Genomic DNA, 22,832 nt, shown 5'->3' on the forward strand with positions numbered 1-22,832 from the left:
AGTTGGTTATCTCTCTCAATAAATCAACAGCGTAGTTGATTTTTTTCCCCTGCTTTACTGCCCTCCCAATGCCTTCTCTGCTTCACTGCTAACCAGGCATGTTTGCCGTTTGCTTTGCGGTCTGTAAAAGCAAGACTAAAGGTGACGAGATAGGACAAGAACGGTCCCCTCGAGATGTGCCGTGTTTCTGCCTCAGTCAGTCCTGACTGAAAGCTTCAGCCCTGACTAGTCGTTAGCTTGCAACAACAACAACAAAAAACTCTCCTAAAAAGAGAGCAGCATGATTTAGCGGTGTTTTTGCAACAGGTGCCATGATTTTAGCTCAGAGCGCCACATGGCAGAACGCTGCTGCGCCGACGACACCGAATGTCGCTCTAAATCAACCAGAAAAACTCAGAGAAGAGTTTTTCTGGCTTGTCCGCGTTGTTAAATATGCAGTCTCTCTGGTAAACTTCAGGAGTCTGCTTTGTGATTGGAGGCAGAAATGACGGGCTTCTTAATGGGGAAAGCAACCAGTGGTGGAAGCGTGTGTTTTTCTAGCTCATCTGGTTTAGATTAGAGCTTGCCTGAGCGCCGCTGTCATACTGGAAAGTGGAGAGCGGATGGAGGCAAGAGGAGATGACGAGGGTGAGGAGAGAGTGGACCAGTAAAAAAAAGAAAAACAAAACACAATAACAGTGAACAGCAAGAGGTTTGTTCATCTTAATGAGAATGGTGGTGCTATTTTCCAATAAACAAATTTATTTACGGCATTTTGAGTATTTGCAGATCCTGAAAGTGGAGATTCTAAGCTTTCTAATTATATAAAACACATGGAAATCAATAAAGAAGTTGTGTTAGGTGCATTGCATGCACAGGGAGAACATGCAAACTAAATGCAGAAAGACCCCAGGCTGGGAATTGAACCCAGGACCTTCTTGCTGCAAGGTAACAGTGCAGCCAACTAAGAAATTACATTAAAAGCAAAACTTTGGATGAATACTTTGGGTTGGGTTTCAGCTACTACCTTTACAACAGTGTTCCCTCAGCCTTACTGAATGTGAAGTTATAGTCCATCAATGATATGATCCATCCATCCATCCATCCATTCATTCATTCATTCATTTTCGTCCGCTTATCCGGGCTCGAGTAGCGGGGGTAGCAGCTTCAGAAGGGAGACCCAGACTTCCCTCTCCCCGGCCACTTCTCCTAGCTCTTCCGGGGGAATCCCAAGGCGTTCCCAGGCCAGCCGAGAAACATAGTCCCTCCAGCGTGTCCTGGGTCTTCCCCGGGGCCTCCTCCCGGTGGGACGTGCCCGGAACACCTCACCAGGGAGGCGTCCAGGAGGCATCCTGACCAGATGCCCGAGCCACCTCAACTGGCTCCTCTCGATGTGAAGGAGCAGCGGCTCTACTCTGAGTCCCTCCCGGATGACTGAGCTTCTCACCCTATCTCTAAGGGAGAGCCCAGACACCCTGCGGAGAAAACCCATTTCGGCCGCTTGTATCCGCGATCTCGTTCTTTCGGTCATGACCCAAAGCTCATGACCATAGATGAGGGTGGGAACGTAGATCGACCGGTAAATCGAGAGCTTCGCTTTTTGGCTCAGCTCTCTCTTCACCACGACGGACCGGTACAACGCCCGCTTGACAGCAGACGCTGCGCCAATCCGCCTGTCGATCTCCTGCTCCCTTCTTCCCCCATTCGTGAACAAGATCCCGAGATACTTGAACTCCTCCACTTGGGGCAGGACACCCCCCCTGACCCGGAGAAGGCACTCTACCCTTTTCCGGCTCAAGACCATGGCCTCGGATTTGGAGGCACTGATCCCCATCCCGGCCGCTTCACACTCGGCTGCGAACCGCTCCAGCGAGAGCTGCAGATCACGACCCGATGAAGCCAAAAGGACCACATCGTCTGCAAAAATCAGAGATGAGATCCTAAGGCCACCAAATCGGATCTCCTCAACACCTTGGCTGTGCCTAGAAATTCTGTCCATGAAAGTGATGAACAGAATCGGTGACAAAGGGCAGCCCTGGCGGAGTCCAACTCTCACCGGAAACGAGCCCGACTTACTGCCGGCAATACGGACCAGACTCTGACACCGGTCATACAAGGACCTGACAGCCCGTATCAAAGGGCCCGGTACCCCATACTCTCAGAGATCCCCCCACAGGGCTCCCCGAGGGACACGGTCGAACACCTTCTCCAAGTCCACAAAACACATGTAGACTGGTTGGGCGAACTCCCGTGCACCCTCCAGGACCCTGCTGAGGGTGTAGAGCTGGTCCAGTGTTCCACGACCAGGACGAAAACCACACTGCTCTTCCTGGATCCGACGTTCGACTATCCGATGGACCCTCCTCTCCAGGACCCCTGAATAGACCTTGCCAGGGAGGCTTAAGAGTGTGACCCCCCCCCCCGTTGATTGATATGGCAACAAAAAGTCCAGATTATTGTCTTATATAAGTACATATTTAAGAGATTCTTGAAAATATTTTAAAATCTGTGATTTTGATTGCAAAAAAAATTTACAAAAACAATTGTTAAAATTCTGGAGGAACTGATTACTGTGAATAAATGGTCAATATCATTTCATTTTAAGTACTTTTCAACAATGATTTATTAATATTTTAACAGTTTTACTAATGTGTTTTATCAATACATTCTGGCACAACTGGCCCTTTTGGGTCATGTCACATATGATCTTGACATGACCCAAAATATCCAAAACAGGCAAACTAGGCGAATGCCCGTGCCACGTCCTTGTCTGCAAACTATGAACAGACTTACTACAGTGGGACGTTTCATCCTCTTCACCTTCAAAACGTCCTTCTGCCTCAGCATCCGCCGCCTCTTGTTCCTCTGCCTCAGCATCTTGAGATCGCCCCTAAGACTCTGACAGTCCGTCCAGAAGGAGGAAAGACAAACACAGGCAGAAGAGAGGGAGCGTATCCATATCTCTCTGCTGGTAGATGTTGTTTCCATGGTTTGCCAGATTTCTTTTGGCTGTGTTGTGCGGTTCATACAGAGTCACAGAGAAAAAGTCGCAGACATGCTGGAGCTAATTATTTCTTTTGCTGACAACCTCACACTCAGCAGCTTCAATTTGGATCAGCTACGGCACTCCACCCGTATCTGTTCTGCGTTTTGTTTTAGCATAAAAAACGTACCTTCAGAAATACTGTGAATTTCTCTCTACATGTATTTTTTTTACTTGTTTTTGAGTTAATCCAGGCTTTTAAAGGGGGAGCAGAGCAGGGAACGGGGGGATTTGGAGTGTTTTGAGCCTGTCAGTCTGTTTCAGCTTGTCGAGCAGCCTTCGTGCAGACAGCATTTCTAGGTCAGGCCAAATTGATGACCTGTATTACAATGAGTGACATGTGTGTTTGTGTATTTCTGGGTGTTGCTGTCCTGGATTTTGCTGTCTCACTGTCCTCGGGCTCAGATGAGACCCTCTGTCATCACGCACAGTCTCCAGAACTAAAAATCACACGTTAGGGTGGGAGACTCGCTTGAAGATGTTACTCTGAACATGAAACATCAATCTGTAACCAGACAATGCTAGAATCTTAAAGCGACTATACAGGTGGACTGCAGTAAGTTAAATATATAGAACCTAAAATAGAATTTATTTTAAAAATCCTGTTAAAAATATAAAACTCCTCTATTCTATATGCAACTGGGTTTTATTTTAACAATATTTTAGATGTGAAGTTTGTCAAAATGTGTTTATTTATTCTTTGAATTTATCTTTGTTGAGTGAAGCTATTTTTCCTGACATTTATCGGTATATTAAGTTCGGCTACAGTTACGCTGCTCTTGTCGGTTGATGGTTACCATAGCAACCAGTAACCGACAGCTACGGCCCAAAACGTATTCGGTAAAGCAGTCACTCAAATACACAGTAACTGATCAAATTGTCAATCATTTAATATTTAAAACTTAATCTGACAGTTTAGGTTATGTAGAAATGTTGGTATTTAAAGATCAAAATTTAAATAATTCATATAAAATAATTACAAAATTGCAAAAGGAACGTTTTTCCATATAATTTCTTCAATATAAAACTTATGAAACTAACACAAACTGCAGGCGTGTGCTATAATCTGGTGAATTTTTGGTTAAAACATGTTTATTCTCCATTCAGCAAAGTTACTCAAGATTAGAGGTGCTTCATAATAAAATTACTAAAGTAAAAGTGAAAAGGTCTCCTCCTCAAAGTAGATTTTTTCCAAAAGTTTACTAGAGTAAATGTAACTATAGTTACTACCCGACTCTGGTTTTATTACATGTAAGCATAAAATCACCCACACTAACAAAAATAAAGGTTTAAAAACGTTAGTCTGTGTGTAATTATCCATGTAAGTAAATAAAGCCATGTTGCTTTTCAATCTGCTAAGTCCAATGAGGCGAGACGGAGGACCTGCACCACCAGGTGACTGTTTCCATGTCAACAAGTTTGTCTCCTGAGACTCTTTGCTCACAACCCCAGGACATCCTCCATACTGTTTCCTGTCCAGTTGCTCCTGGTTACAGGTTGATTTTTGGTTGTTTTTTGCATTAGAATCCCGTCTTGGTGACATTTTATCTGACCTCATGTTGAGCTGCGGTCCGTTTTGATTGTTCTGTAGTTTCTATTCTGCCATATATTCCATTATATTCCCTCTGAATCCACTCTACGGTTTCTCATTCAGCGTCTCCCGCTCTGTTAATTAGTACCTCACCTTTGTTTTGTTCCACTGATCAGCTTTTTCTCACTACTTGTTCTCTTCTGGTTCGTTCTGTTTTTACTCATTTATGCATATAGTGATGAAATTTGTCACTACTTTTCGAATTTGTCATCAGGTTTTTGACTTTATGTTTTTGGATTGGATTCAGTTTTGGGAGTTTTTTTTTTCTTTAATTTATGAAGCAGCATCTTTCTGCATCAGGTCTGCTTGCTCTAGAGTTATTATCCTGAAAATGATCAATTACAAATTTATATTCAAAGTATTGGCAGTTGAAGGGTGTGTGACTCCAGGGAACCAGTGTAACCAGGTTGTTGTGTGTTGCAGATTAAATGAGATCTGGATCTCACTGGGGTTTTACCTGGTTAAATAAAAGACATATACTGAACTGGTTTTAATTTGCTAAAGAAGACACTTTATGATGTCCACTATAGATGTCTGGAACTAAATTTTCTGGATTTTTGAAAGCTATTTTCTTTCCTTTTGGGTATAAACTGTTTGTCAGATGATCCCCAAACCATGCAGCTCACAGTGACACACGGTGGCTCAGGTATCATGATATGGGGATGTCTCTTCTTCTGCAACTGCAGTACATATGTGAATCAACAGCTGTTATACAACTAACCGTTCAATAATTCACATAACTTTTCATGCTTTTTTCAGCATTTACAGTAAATGTTTAAAACATAAAATGCAGACACATCCTCACTTTCTATATCAGGGTGTCAAACTCATTTTTGTTTTGGGCCGAATCAAGATCATGAATGCTCTTAAAGGGCCGGTTATGCATAATGATAAAACCTGTTCACCAAACTGTTGAAATATCTATGAAATCCTAAAGTTAAATAATATTGTTGAACATATTCTCAGTCCCTCCAGGATTTTGTGATTCTTTTTGTGATTTTTTGCAATAAAAACACAAAAAGGGTTTGTGGTATTAATTTGGAAATATTTGCACTTATTTATGACCGTAAATGCAACTTATTTCTTGCTGTATAAATCATGGACTTTAGTCCGACATCAATTAAGGCTGAGGCAGCTGTTTAGTACAAGTAAGAATGTTTTTGACAATTTTTGAGAAAAATCTGCTATAAACTCAATTATGTACTGGCGCAAAACAGTGTAGGGATTTGTTGATTTTGCATGAATTTCCACAATAATTCTCAAGAAACTTGAGGGACTGATTTATATAATTTGGCAGTAAACAGATTAAAAACTATATTGATTTGATTGAAAACATAATAAGCTCACTTAACGTTTAGTCTAGAATCTAGAGGTCCACATAAAAAGCTACGGCGAGCCGGATTTGGCCCACAAGCCTTGAGTTTGACACATGTTTCAAAGAGATTTTGATCAGTTTTCCTTCATGTTTTGGTTTGAAATAGACTCTGCTAGATATTATATGTTTTGGTCATACGGTGATTGTTGTTATTGTTATTGTTATTCTTGCAGCAGGAACCCGAAGGAGGCTGGAAGAAAGTCGTGTTACCTTGAAAGCAGTCAGTCAGTAAGCTGGAGGAAATCTCTCCTGCTGGGTGGCCCGCTAATCTCTCACGAAGCTAACATTGCGTTTCTGTTTTCTGAGGCACACCTCATTTATTGGTGTTTTCCTGTCTTTTGTTTGTGTATCATCCTCCATCTCCAGCTGAAACATACCTTTGTACTCCATCCATCTTTTATATAGCAGAACGGCTGGATCTCCCAGAGGAGATGTCAAAGCAAGCAGACATCATGTCCGCAGACGGAAAACTTCAATGCTTTGACAGAATAAAGCCCAGAGCAGCAGCAGCGTGTTTGTACGGACGGCAGTGAAGTAAAGCTGCAATTATTTGTTTGTTTATGTTCCGTCTGTTCAGTCCCAAGTATTTATTTTAAAATTCTCCCGTCTGAGAGCTCCAGAACAATAAAACTCCTTAAGACAGTGGTGTACAGACTATTTACCATGGGGGTGAAAATTGTCAAGTTGAGAACATTTTGTTTTTATTAAAGGTGAGTTTCTTAAGACATTTGTTGTCTCTTGCACAATTTCAGTATTAAATGACATGTAAATATTTTTCAAAGCTTTTTGGAGGTCTGGGGGTTTTATTGTCTTATTTTTTTTCTTTTTAGCCCTCTGATGCATGAATTATGATCCTTTGTGTCAGAATTTTTTTTCCATTTTTTAAAATTCTTTTCTTAAGGCATAAAAAAGGTGGGAATTTTTTTTTGTAAAAATAATTTCTTTTTTATTTTTTATTTTTATGTGATCAATTGTAATTTTGTCCAAATACAAAGTTGTTATTTGAAAAATACATCAGTAGTATTGTTCCTTAGGGGTTATCTGATGTCACAATATTTTTTTTACTTGCAAGAGTCGTCTACAGTAGAAGGAGGGACCGGGTCGGTTCTCATGCTTTTTTGTCTGTCGGCCATATTGTATTTAACAAAAATAATTTCTTGCATTTGCAGCTGATGGCCAGTAGTTGATGGTATATTTTATGATGCATTAGTGTCCACTTCAGTGGTCTGTGTGCATTTATAACATAAAAATCCACAGGAAGCACAAGAAAATGGCTTTTAGATAGCTGTCCACTGTAGTGACCACTATGCATGAAAGGGTTAAATTTTGTTTTATTTACATTTTTGCAACAAAGGTTGTTCAATTCAAATTCAAAAATACTTTATTAATCACAAAGAAAAATTTTATAAATAAAAAATGTAATTGTGCAGCGTATGCTGGTTTAAAAAAATGTAATCTATGAAAACATTGCTTATACAGTTAAACACTCTGTCTTGTATCTGAATAAATAAGTATTTAAGAAGATGTTATTTGTCTGTAAAAATCTAAAATTAATTGCAAATTACCTCCTTTCTTGAATTACGGACTAAGGGACCACGAATGGACATCCCTGCCTTAAGACTATTTTGGAGTTAGACAACACTGGCATGGGGAATGGAAATGCCTCACAAAGCACACCTGCTCATGCGCGTGACGTCACGCTCCCCAGAACTCCGCCCACTCCGCCATGACGGATGTCAAAACAACCAATGCGCTCCTTTAATTCTAGTCTTAAAAACAGATATCTGTAACCTAATATATCGCCTTTATTTAGTTGATTTCACTTTAAAAATGGTCATTTGGTGCAGTGCGGACGGCTTTAGAAACAGAGAAGGATATAAACCAAACTTTTATTTTATGACTTTTAATGAGGAACGATACGTAGCCTAGCATGTACGGGAAAAAACTGGTTAGCATTTCGTCTTTTGTAAGTTTTAAGACTGCTCCGGTTTAAGGGGAAACACTGTTTATGACATAGCGATTTAAATCATGTGGTTTGAATTCAGGCAAAGTGGTAATTAGATCAACACGTCAGGAGGGAGGAGGTAAGGGTCGGTTTCTAAGCTAGCGGTTTCCAACTCTTGTAAATACCGCCGTCTATGAGCCCCAACCAGGTGTGTTACGTTCGCAGACAAATTAGCTTGACTGGAAGAAGTTGAAACCATTAACAAACTGGCAAAAACAACTTTGGAAAACAATTTAAGTCGCTCTGTTCAAGACTCCTGTCCCTCACTAGCAACCTCCATCATGGCGCCTCGAATGATTAAGTGACGTAGTTGCAAAGGGTCAATATTTTCAAAGGGTTCTGTGCTTGGTAACAACCTCTCCAAGAAGGTCAGAGGTTATCCCATCATGTTCTCTTCCACTTTTTTGACATCAGCCTGTTCAGACGCGCTGCAGAGTGTGTTACATCTGAGAACACATGTCCTTCAGACGCTGAAGTTGCTGCAAATCAGCATTAATATTCATGTCGCCGCAGCGCTTCTTCCACATAACAACCCATGCTGCTGGTTTCGGCGGGGACAACCGAGTCCTGCTCCGATGGAGAGCTGACTCCGTTGTCATGGCGACAGAGACGTCGTGGCAGTTGGAGTGCATCTCCCCGCCGAAAATAAGGACCAGCGCGGAGCATTATGCATCCACTCGTGCTGCCCCTTTACTATTAATGGACATAAATATTTATGCGGTTTGGAAGATATTTTCGCAGTGCAGGAGAGCCAGGGGCCTGTGGCGAGCGGAGACATGAGCTGATGAAGTGGTCTTTGTCAGACATTTGTGTTCATGTGCTCCGTTAAGGATGCACAGGCACCAGGCAGCGTGAGAATAACGATGCTGGGTTTAACGCTTGATGCAGATTGTGCATTTAAATACAATTTGAGTCCTGAAAGTTTTTTTCCTAGTCTACCATATTTTTATTTTCAGATTTTTAACCTTTTTTTTTTGTTTGTATTCAAATCAAACAGGTGAAAACACCCACTTAGCTTTGCTGTTACATAAATCAGACTTTGAATTTTGGATTGTCTCCTGTCCATTTCAGCAACCATCCAGATTTATCCATTTAGTCAAAGTGAAATCTCAATTCAACCAGAAAAATCCTTTATTTTCTTCTTTCTGTTCTGTGTTTCAGAACACAATGAGCTTTTTTGACCTTTCATTGTCCTGTTCATCAGATATTTACATGCATGAACCATTTTTCCTCACTGTCTGACATTAAATAAATGAAATTATTTATATTTTCTAGACAGCAGAATAATAAGAGACATATTTTAGCCTGCTGGGAGAGCTAAAGTGAGGACTGAAGCTACTTTTAGTAGTTTATTAATCAGATACAAAAAAAAGCACATTCTACAGATTTTTTATTAACCATTTTGCACATTAAAAGATGCAAATAAATAAAATTTCTAGATGAGAAAATAACTATTTTATTTCCTAAAATGCAACAACAGTCCTTTAGTGATCATTTGTGTCAGCATGTAAAAGCTCAGATCTTTCTGCTTGATTTTAACATTAATACATTTGTATCACGTCTCTGTTGTCTTTATGATCATTTTCTTGTTAACTTCTGGCTTGTTTTCTTCAAGAAGTGTAATTTCATTCCAACATTTAGTAATATTTACTTTACTTATGTTACATTTTACTTGAAGCTTTTTAAAATATGCTTTTTTTAGGCTGTAAGGTCACCTTGTCATCTCAAATAAATTTTTTATTGGCTCTTCCATCTTTTAGCCAAGTCACCTCGTTTCTCTAACACACATCCTCTTTTATCTACTCTCTTTCTCCTGAGGTTCTTTCAAATCTGAACCACTTTCTGGTGAAACTGCAGCACAAAGACTTGCACAGCGATTGTAGATTTTCAGCAGATTAAATTATGAGCTGAGCCCATTGAATCTGCAGGGACAGGAAGAAAACCCATCCCCTTCAATTTTCTTCCCAGAGCTTTTTGTTTAAAGTAAAACCAATCGCTCTTTGCCGTCTCACAATCTACCTTGTCTATATAAACGGTTTGGCTAATCCTTTAGCACTGTTATTACAAATCTACAGGAGACCTCACAGAAACTAAAGACAGAACAGAGCTTCATCTAAAAGGCGCAGAGGTGATTTTTGAAAAGGAGGATATGGCCCACCACCCAGGGCACTACTCTGTCAGAGGGCGGCACAAAAAATGAATATTTAGTGATAATTGCAACAAGTAAGTGAAGAGTTGGTGCACCACTTTGCTGTTTGAATGAATGATTAATTTATTTCAAACTAATAACACATATAAAGCCTAGCACAAAACTAGACCAAAAATACTTGGTAAGATTTTGTGTTTTTGCAGTGTATGATTTTCTGACCCTCATACTCATAACCTACAAACATTTAAATCTCCCCACACCAGATAAACTCTTAAATTATTCCCAAATTGAATGAAACTTGCACCTCATGTTCTCATCCTTCAATGTACAATTATACATTCATTTTTAAAATCAGCATTTTAGGCCTTTGAAACACACATCCTATACAACATGTTTCACAATAAGCTAATTTTGAAACAGGTTGGTTTATATTTGTACTTTATTTAAGCTCATCACTGATATACAAAAACTCTTTGTGGTTGTTTTTTTAAAGTTTCCTTGTAACCCCCGTCTCTGTCACAAAACATTTTTGTATATATGTATTGGAAGTTGACAGTTTTTTACTTTAAACATGAAATGTACAGTTTAAAATTTTACTTGGTCCCAAAGTTGAGTATTTGAAAAATAATGGGTTTGTATGTTCCCAATTATAAAACTTTTAGTTTAAAACTAAAGTTTGTCTATTTAAGCATGTACAGTTTATTATCAGATTTAAGAACGTCCGAAATCTAATTGAGGATCGAAACTTTTAGCTTCAGGCTCTATTAGTTTAGGAGCAACCCTGCAACCAAACCAGCTGCTGGAGTCAGTACACTGCAAAAACACTAGGTCTTACCAAGTGTTTTTGGTCTAGTTTCTATCGCAAATATTTTAGTTCACTTGAAATAAGACAAAACTAAATGACAAGTAACTTTTCAGGAAGATATAGGAGCTTGTTTTAAATCAATAATTCATTAACATTGATAAAAAAAAAAGTTCTAGTTCCATTGGCAGATTATTTCACTTATAACAAGACATTTTCCCCATGATATAAGTTAAATAATCTGCCAATGGAACTAATATTTTTTCCCTGAATGTTAAGGAATTATTGACTTAAAACTACCTTGCTGAAAAGTTCCTTTTAAGTTAGTATTGTCTTATTTCAAATGTACTAGGGTATATGAGATAGAAACTAGAAAAAATGTATTTGGTAAGATTTTGTGTTTTTGCAGTGCTTGAGTTATTTGGCCAAGGTGAGCAAATGTTTGCTGGGAGGCGTTCGCTGAATGAATTTAACCCCCGGAGCGCCGTGCTCATTGTTAGCCACAGTGGTGATTAATCTCTGTCCCATGATGCTCTGCAGCTATTTTGCTGAATGTGGTAGATTTGTGAAGGAAGTCAAAATTTAAAATAAAGAGGAAAATACACTACCCCAAATTTTGTGGGTAAGTTGAAGGACATACATTTCCTTTTCAGTGCTGGGGTGAATTTAATGTCACACAGAAATGTTCCTCTAACATATTAGAGGAAAATGTTTGTAAAAACAAAACTTCTGAAGCTTTATTGATGGAGTAAAGTCTGAGCCTTATCACTCATCTGGACAACTTTCTCCTGCTTTTTCTAATATTACCTCCACTGTATTAACACAGTTCTGGTTCACCAGATGCAAACTTCAACCTTTTTTCTTGACATAAAAACCTGTGAATTGAGCGGAGAAGAAAGGAGTTCAAACTTTACCCTTTTGCATGTTTCCTCATTTGACTCACATTTTACCCTGCAGACTAATTTTTGAGGTTAGAAAAACATAAATTAACTCCTGTCAGGCGTAATCGCTACCTGCTGCTGACTTCACTAATTGTTTCACAATATAAAGCAAAAAAACCAAATCAGCCACTATTCTCGGTTTGACCTAAAGGCATGTTGAGGCGACGCTGTTAAACGAAAACGTACAGTAATTTCTCAGTTTATCAGTGGTGTTGCACTTCGTCACATCACCTTGGTGAGACAGGAAAACAGTTTTATTATTAAACAAGGCCCAGCAGCGCCAGGAGTCTGTACTGTTAGCAGAACTTAACGAGGCGTTTTCCTTCACGATGAGTAAACGGATAGAAAGCAGAAAACTCCTGATCCAAGGTGAGGCTGGAACAAAGTCTCCACACTGTAAAACATTAGAGCCACATTTAGTTGTGTCTACTGTCTTCTACTCTTTAAGTCAAATAAATTGTTATTAATTAAGGCAAATGTTCATTTTAATGCAATTCTCAGTTAGCAAAGCTTGAGGATAATGTCCTGTTCACACTAAATGTTTCTGAGCTGAATTCATTGGGATGTTTAATAAAATTCATTATCAGATCAGAAATTTTGTTCCTGCAGTTTGAAACAAGAATTTACATTATTACAAAGTAAAATAAGAATTTAGTTTAACTTGGTATTGTGAGTAAAATAATAGAGTAATGTGGCTCTTTAACTCGGTGAGGGCAGATTTTTTTTTTATTGCATATTGTGAAATAATTATTTGGTTTAAATTGCAGCATTAAGTTAAAACTCACAATTCAAGATTAATGAAGTTAAAAAACAATGTTTAGACAATTTGTCTCTTGTTAAATCAACTTCATAAACTTTCATTTCTGAGTTAAAACCAAAACAGTTTTCTTGTTAAATTAAATTGCTTTTTCAAGGCAGCAGGTGGACTTTAATAAGTCTAATTGTAAATCTCAAGCGGGGGAATCTAACGGAGTTGGCTCGTGTTATTATTATTTTTTTAGTATCTGAAAAGTGTTCCCTAAAACCACGTCTCGCGTCAAAGTTTCATGTTTCTGTCAAAGCGAGCTGAGCGCTCATCCTAAAGGGAGTTTGAATATCACTTCAAAGAAATGGATCCTATTCATGACAGATATTTACCCTGCCAACTGAAGAAAGCCTCAGCCTTCCCCTGATGCGCTCTGGTTCATGGATTTGTAATTTTAAAAATTGTGAAAGTCGGCAGTCGCATGTTTCCCCTGAAACCACCTGCTAACTTCTGACAAGAACGGGAAATTGAACGACTTTTTCCTTTTTTTATTCCCTCGCTGCTCTCCTTTTTATTTTCCGTAAAACCTCGTCTCTCATCCACTGTCTGTGGTGTGTTTGTCATTCAGTCTTGTTGGGTTATGAGGCAAACCTTCGATATAAAACCATTTCCCATCAGATGAGTCACAACCATGAAGGACATTTCAAGGTCAAACTTTCAGGTTTTCAGTCTTCCTCCTGAATTCTCCTTTGTCTGTAATTGTTTGAATTTCAGGGTGACAGTTCCTCCTGATAACAGAGATTATCCCTGCAGCATCAGAAAATCTCTCGCCTTTTACGCTGCTGCACAAATAACTCACCGTCATTAACTTTTCATTTCCCTTATCATGACTGTCAGTTGTTTGACTTCACAGTTAAACCAAACTGTGATATCGACTGAATTTTCTGTTACTCTAAATCTCAAAAATAATTCTCATTTTACAAAGTCACCATCATGTCAGCCTTTATATCAGAACTTCTAAAGCAAGTACAATTTTTGAATAATGAGGCAGATATATGTTGCAGCGACACTTTTATGGTTTTTCTGAAAAACAAATCTGTAAGGGGAGAAAATAATAATAATAAAAAAAGTTGCAATAAACTTCCTACATAAGTGTGTTCACCCTCAAATAACCATGTTTTATATCTAGGGACGCACCTCTAGGAAAATTTTGATATCCGATATTAATATTGCTATGATGTCCAACCTCCAATATTTACAGATATTACATTTCTGTACTATTTTGTCACCTTCGGGGGGGAAGATTACCAGGAACAGTCGGCATTAAGATGGAAATAAATATCAGGTCTTAATATCGACCCAGTTTTATTACTGATACCGATGTGTTAAGAAATGACTAATATCAGCTGATACGATGTTACAATTAGGTAACCACGATATAATAATTGTATCTGTGCTTTTTACTATTATTATTCCATCAAATAAATTGGCTTTTTGAGGTCTAAACTACACAAAAGCTCACCAATCTTTCCACACGTGTCAATCAGATGGGAAATTACTTATTTTAAGGATTTTGCCAAAGTTGCAGTAGAAATAGCTCAATGGCGCCCCCCAGCAACTTTCAAAACCAACTATTCATTCAGCTTACATTACTCTTAAATTGGTCATAATTCCCAAGAGACAAAAGTCTGCTGCGTCCGTCCTCTATAACAAATAAGTCGTCCATTTTGTAATGAAGACAAAAAACTTGCTTTTCTTTTAATTTTTATTGTTTCTGAATTTGTGCCTGCTTCAATCATTACACCTTAGTGTGATTAATAATTAACGTAACTAATAGTTACAGGTAATTACTTTGATTGCTGTTAAGTAAATCCTAATTGGAAACATATTAAGAGTGTGATTGCGTCTTTAAATATGTGATGCAGCTGTTCAGTGGGATAGGTAATGAATTCATCCTTCAGATATATTGTTAAACTGATTACGCTCCTGATTATCAATTCATGTTGATGCAATTTAATGCATGACACCAACTGGAGTTAATCTGGGAGGTTTTGTTTTTCTTACAGTCTCATAAATTTATTTCTATCTAGTAGCTTTGACTTGATTGTCTTTTCTGGAAAGGAGAGACATCCAAAAAAAACAAAACCAAACATCTCATGTTGAGACGTATCATTTAGCAGGATTTTATTTTTTTCCATTTCAGAGATTTTATTTATGCATACAGAAACAAAACCAACACGGAGTGGCTGAGCTGCGGCATACATCAGGTATAATAGGTATTTGTGCCTGAAGTTTCTCAGCATGTAGAAACATCGCAGCAAACACAGCCATCATAAGATGGGGGTCCTAATTTGTGTTTTATGATCTCAAATAAAATTATGCATGCAAGTTCTGGCGCTTTGAACATGTCTAAGCGGTTTCCCGCTGGGAGGCGTGTTTACAGACGTATCTGATGACATCTGGAGTGTTAACTGAGGAAAAAAAGCTCTGTGTGTCAGCTCAAATTTCTGCTCAGAGGACCCGACAGGTGTCTCCGAGCTGCACGCCTGTTCTCCTTCTTGGCCATGCTGTGCAAACACATGCGTAATTCTCTGATGGCTGCCCCGTGTCCTGGTAAATCTCACATAGAGCAGGCAGTAATGAGAAAAAGGATAACTGTGTTCCATCAACAGCTGAGCCCTGCTGTTCCCGTCAGCATTTAATGCACACGTATAGCTGCTGGCATGGCAGTTGCTACGGAAATTATGGTATCCAAGCAGAAGTTGGCAGGAAAACACTGCTAAAGTTGATTCAATGGATCGGATGCCGCTGGAGTTGATTTCAGGCTACATCTATAGTTCATTTATCCGTAATAGTTTTCTGAGTGGAGATGAAAAATTGGCTTGATGTCTGTCAAAATGTTGCAGGGTTGAAAGTTGCAGATCCAAAGTGGAGTCTGAGAATGTCATTTATGGTTCACAGGACATGAGGAAAGACCCGGAGGACAGCAGAAAAGAGTTATGGTCTCTGGCTTTTATTCATAAATGATTTAAAGGGAACATATGATGGAAAATTCACATTCGGCACATTTTTGTGTTTCCATTTGGGTCTCAGCTGCTTCTAAAAAATAAAATAAAAACACCCAAATTTGGCAATAAGTTAATGTTTTTTTGTTTTTTGTAAATCTTGGACAGGTTAGGATAACTCTATTGGTTATACAAAAACATGTCCATTACATTTTCTTTTTGCACAAATTCTTTGTCAGATAATGAGATTTCAGTCTGGTCACTTCTGCCTATTTTGAGCTCCTTTCAGATAGTGAGCAAGTGGTTTTTCCAGCAGCCATTGTACAGCACATATAGCGGTAATGTTCACACTGAACGTGATTTGAGCATCAAGAGCGCCTGGTTTAAATTCAAAGCCTACGTGGACGCACGTCCAGGGTGTGTCGCCGTGCAGTCTTGAGCGTTTGAAGCGTGTCCAGCGCTGGAGTTGGAAAATCTGAACCACTAGATGTGGAGTGTCAACCAATCAGAGGGACTTTGCTACATGACATATTGGGTTAGCAGATCGTCAAACTGGGCTGGGTTGAGATGAAAGCAGCGCTGATGGCGACCCTTGTTAGCGCCCAGCTACTTTGTGAAACTCACAACATCTCTGAATTATCTGGTGAATTCAAACACACGTCCGACGGCAACATTCTGTTGATTTCAGTAAACAAAACCAAGACACTCAGTATTTCATCTGGCGTTGTTCAAAGTAACTGGGAGAGGAAAAGAAGGCAAGAAGCTCCGAAGCATGTCGGGCCGTTACCAGCTGTCGGCGTTGAATGTTCAATAGAAACTGAACACAAAATATTCAGCTAAGACATCTGAGCCTCCATTATGATTGCAGAAGCTTTCACCACATAATATTTTAATGTCACTTTCTCAATTTCATCCGCCACAGTACAAAGAGACAGGCAACGGAAAACAATGGCTCATCCCGACGCTCGCGTAGAGCGATTTTGACGCATCTGACGCATGTCAAGCTTCTGACTTCAGAGTGTGCTTTTGAAACGCGTTTGGTGTAAACGCAGCATAAAACCAGCTGGCCAAATGTGCTGGAACTCTGTTTGGGTTGCTAGGTAACGGACTTGGCCTCCCTGGGGTTGCCAGGTAACGGGCAGTTCCTGCTTTTTTCTGACTCATTTTCCAGACACCTAAAAACTTAAACTTAGAGCCAAAATCGCCAAGATGTTTGTTTTGAGCAAATGGAAGTACAAAAACATCCAAAATGTGAATTTTGCATAGTAAAATTACAGTTATTTTTAAATGAAAACAATTTTAAGCAAATATCCTCAAATTAATGGCTGGATTTTTTTCTAAAATCTTTAAGTGTGCAACTCCAATGAATGAAGCTTTTTTTTTACACTTGTTTTAGTAGCATCTGTCAAAAACACAGGATATGAGGAGGAGAGTTTGTTCTGAGTCAGTTCCAAGATAAACAAAATCACTTTAGGAAAACAATGAAACTGGAATATTTGGCTGGACATGCAAATAGATTGTTGGCTCCCAGTGAACCAAATTTCTAGTTATGAAGGAGAAGGAGAGGGAGGAGGAGGAGGAGGAGGAGGAGGAGGAGGAGGAGGAGGAGGAGGAGGAGGAGGAGGAGGAGGAGGAGGAGGAGGAGGAGGAGGAGGAGGGGACGCAGTGGTGAATTTCCTGGCCTACTTTCCTCCATTCATCAGCGAGTTTCTTCCTCCTGGGAACTCTGGGATGTACAGTATGCAGAGAGAGTTCAGCCACGCTTGGCCAGCCACCATAAGACAAAACCCTGAAATGGCTGCACCCTCTGTGGGTTGGGGGGTTGGTGGAGAATCAGCACATGACGATTGGTCCAGGTCCAGTCATTCCTCGTTTCCATCTTCGCACTCTATTTCCTCTCCTCTTGCTCGCCCGGTGCATTGTGTGTGACTCGGTGCATGTGTGTGTTTGCGCTTGGTTAAGATTAGACCTTGCAGATGTTTCTGCTGTGTGGATTCCTGACAGAGGCGGTGTATAATATATCTGGAAAGATTGACACTCAGTTCACCCCCTCCTGCTGCCTCTCCCTCACTCGTACCCGTATCCCCAGGCTGCTGTCACTGAGCTGCAGCAGGTAGACATCTGTAATTATTAAGGTGGAGGAAAAGATCGCCCTGGATTGCCTACAGGTGTTTTGTTTTTAATGCCTAGGAATGCACACGAAAACAGAGAGAAAACAAGCTGCCTTATTGCAGCTTTCTAATTCCATTTTAAATCTATGTTTTTATTTTCCTGCAGATTTGCCTGATTATTCCTCTAAAAAGTGCTTGAGGCTCATTGCTAGGTTACAGACAGGTAGCGCTGCTGCAAATCTGTTTAAGTCGAGGTGTTTCCGAGTAAAGATGACTTGTTAGCTGCTGGCTGAAGAGTGAAAATATCACGCTGTAGTGTCACCGCTGCCTGACTCTCCTCTCGGTTAAAATGACAGATGCAGACAGGCTCTGTAAGCCAGATGGAGCTGCATGAATTCACACATCATTTCCAGTGAAAGCTCACTGATTTTAAATAGTGTCTTAACAAAAGTCTTTGAGGGGTTTGGGGTGTTGGTTCACCAGAAACTACATGAAAACACCAAAATATCACACAAACGTTTCCCCCTCAAGACAAAGACATTGGCGACGTCAAAGTCTGGAAAACGGGATTATGACTCATGCTTTACAGTGGAAAATTCAAACAGCAGCTCTTATTCAGAGGCAATGTCTCTGTACGGGTGTTACAGGCTCCCCACAAGGTATTTAGAGAACAACTAATGCCAACATGCAACCCCGTTTTTACGGATTGATCTTCCAGTTGTGGAGTCACAGAGGGGGCCGGGTGCACGGCGCGTCTCCTCCGGGCGCCGGATGATGTCCCCTGACAGATTGAGGCTGCAAGCTCGTCTTTACCGCCTATCTGTAGGTTCATGTTTGAGGATTTTATGAGAATCAAAATAATGGGGAAACGAAGTGCAGAGCTCTGGAGACGCACGCTTCAGCTTCATTTGTTTGTTCAAGCAAAAAAAATAAATAAATAAAGCCAAGAAAACAAGTTCCATAAACCAAATCATCATTTTGTGAGATTTTATTTATTTTTACTGCAAAGCCACAAAATCTGACCGAGTATTTTTGGTTTAGTTTCTGCTGCAAATATCTCAGTACACTTGAAATGAGACAAAACTAACTCACAATTAACCTTTCAGCAAGATATTATTGTTTTAAGTAAATAGCTTCTTATTATTGATGAAAAATACTGGTTCTATTGGCAGATTATGTCATCTATAACAAAATGTTATAATTGAAATAATCTGCCTTTGGAACTAGTACTTCTCATCAATGTTAAGAAATATCTTGCTGAAGTTTAGTTTTGTCTTATTTCAAGTGTACTGAGATATTTGCACCAGAAACTAGACCAAAAAGGCTTCACTGTTTTTGCAGTGGTTTCTCAATTTGTTAAATTTCATGGCAACACTTTATTTGACGGGTTGTGAATAAGACAGTCATGACACCCTCATAAAGACGACATAACACCTGTCATGAACATGAGTAAGTCTTCAAGAATATTTATGACTGTTGTCATAAAAAGTATTAATCAGTAATACTTTTACAACAAATTTATGTCAGATCATGATTTCTTGGTTAATGTCAAGTTGTCATAACGAAGACATTTGAATAATGTCAACTTTGTATTAAAAGTGTCATGATTTAACGAATGACACTTTATGACAACAGTCATAAATATTCATGAAGACTTACTCATGTTCATGACAGGTGTTATGTCGTGTTTATGACGGTGTCATGACTGTCTTATTCACAACCCGTCAAATAAAGTGTTACCAATTTCAAACAGAAACTTTAATGACTTTAATTGGGATTTTATGTGATATATATATAGGTGTATCAGGATAATAAATTTTGATGAATGATAGATTGTCCCAGAAGTTACCGCGATAAACGATAATATTGCTGTTTTGAGACTATTTTCCAGTGATATAACGGTAATAATGGCATAAAAATGCAAGAACACATTCCCAGGTCAATAAGCCTTAAATTCTAACAAACATTTAACACTGGAGCTGTAAGACATTCTAAATATCCAAAATAAATAAACAAAACAACAAATAAAATGAATTATGAAGACTTTGAAAACAAAATTGTCCTTCCAAAAAAAGATAAATAAATGAGGAAACACCTTTTCACACGTCTAAAATCGGAATAAAATACATTAAATGTTGTGATTGGACTTTATCGAAATGTGGAAAAGTTCAAGTTGAATGAAGACTGTAGATGATTTTTGCTGTAGTCTTCAAAGTCACATTAGCTATGGAGTTATTAAAGAGATGAAAGACATTTAATAATTCATAGAACAAGAAAGACTCCAAATTAAATAATTCCAGGCTTGTTTTTTCTGTTTTCACATCCTAAGCATCTCAGTAAATTGACACTTTTTGTGGGTTTTTTTTAACCTTTCCATCGTTTAAACTTATATCACCAAGGATAAAACATGCTTTTACAAAAAAAAACAACATTTAAACATAAAGCAGATCACCATCTCTTTTCCACAGAAACGTTTTGTATTAAAATATTCTGCTGCTCCTGCCAGGGGAAATCTTCATTTGTGTTTCTGTGTGTATTTCTCTCTCTCTTTGTTGGTGTGTGTGTGTGCGTGCGTGTGTGTGTGCACAACAACAAGGAGCGCTGTGTGAAAACTTGTGAGGCATGACCATGGCCTATTTAATGAGACAGCATGTGGTCCAATACTGTGTGTGTGAAAATAAAGCGCTCATAGTGCAAATTAAATTAAGCAGGTTAGTGTGCCAGAAGAATGTGAGTCTGAGGAAGACTCTGCGAGAGAGCGTGGGCCGTCTGGGATTGTGTGCATCATGTGGTTAGCGCGGACAAAGAACAAAATGGACATTATACTGACCGCTGCTTTATGGGGGACAAACAAGACGACCACACAGCAGCCGAAAACAGGACACACTGAATCCGATTTAGCGAAGCTGCAGTTCCTCTAAACTTCCTGCCACCTAATTAGATTATTTTCAATTAAAGAAGAATTATGAACAAAGAAACTAGTACATTTATTGAATGTGGGTTTCTGATATGTTAGATTGCGACATTTGAAAACATTCGCTAACCGTTTCAAGACAACATCTCAAGCACGTTTGTTTTAAGACCAAATATCAGGAAGAGACTTTGGATCCCTAGAAGTGTTTTATAGATGCTGGGAAGTGCCACATTTATCTGTTTAAATGATTATTTGCAAGTAGAAGTGGCATCAGGAAGGAGATGGGTTCAGTGTCCCAGAGATCAACTGGATTTGGTGAGTCGGAAAAATCGACTCCAGAACGAGAGCAAAAAACCTTGAGAAAATGCATGAATCTGTTACCAAACAGTGAAATGAAACAGTAAAAAGTTTGCAAATGCATTTATGAAGACATTTATGTTTTTCTGTTCACGTTAAACTTAAGAGGAGAAATAAAAATATGTTGCATGACTTGGTAACAGATGTTCTGACTAGAAGAGAGACAGCATTTTAGCAGACAAACGTCTGAATCTTGTGTCCCTCCAATTTAAGTGCAACCAGTGTTGCTTGGTGAGAGGAGTGAGTAAAAACTGTTTGTTTTCTATGGTCTGTAAAGGCAGCATCAGAAACACCAAAATATAATCTACCAGTTATTGACGGGACCAGGTTTCTACAGGTGCACTGCAAAAACACAAAAACTTACCAAGTACTTTTGGTCTAGTTTCTAGTGCAAATATCTTAGTTTACTTGAAATAAGACAAAACTGACTTATAAGTAACTTTTCATCCAGAAATAGGAGCTACAATTCCTTAATATTATTTACTCGCAGATTATGTCACTATGAATGGGCACTTTGTCGTTATCTAGCAACCCCAGCCAAGACCGGGACGTCGCCTAGCAACCAAGTAATAGTTCCACTGGCAGATTTGTTAGCTTGTTTTAAGCCAATAATTAGTTAATATTAATTTAAAAATATACTATTCCCATTGGCAGATTCACTTATGACATTTTTCTCATAAGTGAAATAATCTGCCAATGGAAATAGTATTTTTTCATCAACATAAAAAAAAATATTGACTTAAAACAAGCTCCTATTTCTTGTATTTTCATATTTCTTGCTGAAAAGTTACTTGTCAGTTAGTTTTGTTTCATTTCAAGTGAACTAAGACATTTTCACTAGAAACTAAACCAAAATTACTTGGTAGGATTTCGTGTTTTTGCACTGTGTGCAGTCAGAGCAGAGTATCGCTCTTTGCTGGTTGTTAATAGGTTATGTTTTATGAGTTTTGTGTGAAACTGAACTGCATTTTATCTTAACCCGATTTATGTAAAAACCACCACGACTGGAGACAATCTTTTATTTCTGGCTATTAGCACCAGCAGTTTATTTTTTGCCGGTGAAATGCTGGATTTAAAATTGAAAACTAATTCTGATTTTTTTTATATTCTTACCTTGAAATTAATGTGCATTTGTTAAGTCTTAAAGAATTTTGCTAATTTATCAGTGGGTACAAGCTGCATTTGTTGATCAATCACTGATTAGCCAAAGACAACAAACAGTTTCTTTACTTAACAAGAGACTTGGAGAGGTCTCCTCCCCTAACCAGTGATCCATGCGAGCGCTCAGATGGCAGAAGGGGCTTTTTTAGTCACCTTTCTTAGCCTTTCTTTACTCTCTAAGTCCTCTGAAAATACCCAAGGAGCCAAAAAGAAAACACCTCGCAGCTGTTCCTTCTGCTGCCAACTCACTCCTGTGATACCTCACTTTACTCAGCCACACTTCTCAATCCTGACAACATTCTCAAACTCTCCAAGCTAATCTTTGTCCAGTTTTGACATCGCATTTTGCTTTCAGAATGCGTTTTAAATCGCAGAGCTCCCAAGGGGCAATAAGGACGAGATGAAAAGAAAACACGAGGAGACGGGGGGTTGAAAGTATCACGTTTGCCAGGGAGAATGTCAGTGTCACGACCTCGGAGGAGAAGGCAAAAAGATCAGCCTCTGGAGCGCTTATCTTGCTCTCCATCTGCAGTAGATTCTGTGACACGAGGAGCACAGAGGGAGAGAAAACACTTCAAGCCCACTCCAAACGAGGAACAAAAGCCCTTCTCCTGTTTTTCTGGCTGGAGCGACAGGCACACAGCATGAATAATT

This window comes from Xiphophorus couchianus, chromosome 2, assembly GCF_001444195.1.
Source record: "Xiphophorus couchianus chromosome 2, X_couchianus-1.0, whole genome shotgun sequence".
In the NCBI taxonomy this organism is placed as follows: Eukaryota; Metazoa; Chordata; class Actinopteri; order Cyprinodontiformes; family Poeciliidae; genus Xiphophorus; species Xiphophorus couchianus.